The sequence below is a fragment of the Macrobrachium nipponense genome, chromosome 14 (assembly GCF_015104395.2).
Source record: "Macrobrachium nipponense isolate FS-2020 chromosome 14, ASM1510439v2, whole genome shotgun sequence".
NCBI lineage: Eukaryota > Metazoa > Arthropoda > Malacostraca > Decapoda > Palaemonidae > Macrobrachium > Macrobrachium nipponense.
In genome coordinates, this window is record NC_087207.1 from 5,398,080 (window position 1) to 5,402,035 (window position 3,956).

Genomic DNA, 3,956 nt, shown 5'->3' on the forward strand with positions numbered 1-3,956 from the left:
GTTTTTGAATAATGCACTGTAAACATTTGACACAGCTCAGACCAGATTCTTTTCTGTAAATGGTAGGGAAAACTTTATTCATTCTCAATATTTTACAAGCAGTTGAGCGGTGACCTCGGCTTTAAAGAGCAACTACGTAGCCGACTCAGATTAGGCCCGTTAGTAAATTCTTTAAAGTAAATTAGCTAGTATTTTTTTTTTCCACTCGCCCACTCCTTTACTTGCTCCTTGCCCTATCGGGAGTCCCTTACATAATGACACTTGCACAGCCTTGAATAGATATGTTTCTGGTCTCATAAAATTTGAAGGAAAATGACATTGGACAGCATGTGTCTTCGACTGGATAATTACAGTACGTACTAGTAGCAGATTTGGTCAGATAAGGTAAAAATGTGATGGTGGGCTTTGCTCGGATTGCTGAATTTGGTCTTAATGGACTGATGACCCTCAGGCACTAGGAACATTGCATACATGGCTGCCGAAGTGTGGAAATGACGTCACTAATACGGCTTGTCTTGTCCACATTGTGATTAGGTGTGGAGTGTGGAATCCACACATAAAGATTTCCACGCTTTTTTACTTGAAAAGCGTATGCTCGTTAAAATCTAATAATAAGTTATGAAAATTTTTTACTATATTTTATAAGTCTCACACAAATATCCATAAAAATAAAAAATTAGTTTTATCCTTTTTAATTTGTGGATGCGTTTGGATGTTTATCAGATGCATAACGCTGACCGTTGATTCATGTGCAAACCAAGACCTAGAATATAAGTTAGATCTTGACCGTACGAACTTGGAGGAATAATGGGAGGAGACGGCCCGCATGGGTCAGACCGTTCAGTAAAGTGACGCCAGTTTACCGCGTGGCAGCCACGCCTATGACTGGCAAAAGAGAGACCACACCATATGGATTAATAGAAACGCTTCAGTTACTTTTCCCATCTTTTATTTCTATAATGCGTCTTTTCATGGCATAAATGGAGGCGAAAAGTGTTAGACATTTTATCATTCTTTTAAAGAACATAATTAATTATTTCATCATACATAATACGTTAATTTGTTACTCAGAAATACAATACAAGTTTTTTCATAATCTTATTTACATATAACCTATTACTGGAACAAATTTAAAGCTATTCTCTTTGTCTGCTAATTCCTTAGTCCTTGCTGTTTGTTATCGCCTACTATTGGGAATTATTGACCGCTAATTTAATTAACTTAGTATACCTATTTCTGGCGACTCTTTCCTGCGACCTGCGATTGAAGTTTACCAGTAATCTGCTTACCTGCATAATTATATCTCACTTGCAAATATTTTTCAGTTATTGTTTTAATCAGTAAGTGCAAGTGATTGTCCAATGGTTGAGTATCATACATGTGATAATCGAACTCTGAAAATATTGTTTTGCCTCTGTAAGCTGCCAATACTGAACTAATTAATTTATGGAAGTTAACTCTCCCCGGTGTTTGGTTGCAGGAAAACATTTCCCTCATATTTTTCCGCATGTATTGCATATCTCAATAACATCATTTGATGGATACACCAATTTTCCTTTGGTTTTTAATTTGATGAGGTGTGATGAAAATGAGCGTCTGTTAACGTTAATGCATCAATGCAGATCTCACACTGTAAAGACTTTTTTTTTTTACTTAAAAACAACAAAGCCTGCAATATAAGCTACTATTTTAAATGAATATTTTGACAAGTGGTAATGGTTTGGAATATAATCATGGTCATCTTCCTTGTCATCTGAACATGCTTCTTGAACTTCTAAAACTCGATGTCTTGAAACAAAAGCATTTATATTCCTTACTGCAACCTGCTCTTTTATTCTGCTTGAAGCAGTTAATATGGGCACCGACTCTGATGGCATTAAATCATTATGTACAAGTAGCCTTTTGTAAGCAGCAGAGAATTGTCTCGCTGTTGGATTATCATTATGGCCTCCCATATTTCTTACTTGACCAAAGAATAGTTCAATATGATCCTGACTGAATTTGTAGGTCATCAAAAATTGTAAAGGCCCACCATCTGATGCAATACAGGTTTCGTACAGAATCTGAAGACTTCGTATGTAATAGAGAAAGCCAATTAAACCAGTTTTTCGATCGTATTTTAAGATGTCTTTACCATCCTGAAGTTTCAAAGATCTGATATATGTTTCTGCTTTTATTAGAAAATCTTTAATATCACTTTCATTATTCTTCTGAATTGGTCTTTTAAATCCTTTGGTATTTAGATTTCGAGAATTTGATATGTCAAATAAGGTGTTGAATACCATAATGAATTCAATAGTAGCTTCACTTCCCTCAAATTCACTTATTTTTTCATCATGGCATTATAGTTTCAGTAAACGTGTTAACTGTCTGCGGATAAAATGGAGTACGAAATTATGTGCACCGTAAGCAGAAGAGGACGCACATAAGAAAACTAAAAGAACGAATTAAAATAACATAGCATATCAAAAATAAAAAATATGACACCTTAGTCATCGCAAGGTCGCATAATTACGGTCGACCCAGGGATTCAGTTGCCAGTCCCAATATGGCGGCCAGCGACCTGAGTCAATGCCAACTTGAATTGCCTGAGTGGCTTCACTTATTCAGCAGCAAGGCGTCTCCTCTCTCCTCCCATTATTCCTCCAAGTGTACGAACTGGCTGGCTCCAGCTCCAACCAGCCTCAGTTACCTATTCAAAATTATTTTCAATCTGGCCCTCAACAAAATCTGCATTTATTCTTTTTCATAATACTAGAGAATATTTTTAATTTGCTAGTTTTGATGGCTTTATGTTCTTGAAAGTTTTGTAAAATATATGCATACATTCATACTGCCATTTGGTAGCAAATTATTTTGCAGCGATGACTTTATAGCTTTGCAATACGCATTGCAATTTTTGCATGTGAAAATGATTAATGTGCCTGTATAATCAGTTTGGTTATTCTACAATTACGGTGACAAACTTTGGAAATGAACGGGCTTTAATGATTTCATAATTGTAATTCGTATAACGTAAGACCTTAGCCAAAAAATCATAGGCCTAGTTTACCAGTATAGAGATGACAGCGCTCATGATTTCGTTGTCAGTTAATATTGCCCTAAATGAATGGCTGTGTATAACGATAAAAGTAAGAAATAGTATAATGCAGTGGTAATTAAATCTTCATGTAAAATTAAATGGTTTAGTACATTAGCCTAGGTCCAGGATACGTTGCCAGTTTACTTTTCTCTAAAAAAAATAAGACAGTTATAACGCCGGTGATTACTATTACATTTGCAGCTTCAATTCTTCACGAAAGTGATTGTAATTATGTAATAGCAATGATACAGTACAGTGATAATTATTTTTTCAAGTTCACATACGAGCATTAACCAACAGTGTTAGTTGGCCCAAGATATAGGTCTAGTCATTATATTTATGGAAATAATGCCGGATTGAACATCATTTATCGTTATATTTCATTACGATGATGTGATAAGATGTCTTATATATATAAACTTGTGTAAAACACCTATGTTACTTTTTTCATCGTCAAATTAAAGGAGTACCGACAGTTGTTGAGAAGTTTTGCTTCTTTTACCCTCATAAAAAAAAAAAAAAACTAGAATCAAAATCTAACTAAATGTTTAAACAATATGAGCTTAAAAAAACTTATTAATGTTAAAAGAAAAAAAAGAAAAAAAAAAGAAAAAAAGCTACTGGTTGGGAATTCATACCGCTAAGTTTTGAGCACTTACAAGATCACGATAAACAACTTTTTCATTCCACAGTTCGATAAGTCGAATATATTGCATAACTGGCAACTATCTGAGACCGTGCGTGGATTTGTGAAGTTGTTGTTAAGGAGGTTGATTATATGTTAAAACAGTCTAATTGAGCGTAGTCAAAGACTTTGGTCATCTCCTGTTGTATTGGTAAAGAAACCCGATAGAGATTTTAGGTTATGCATTGA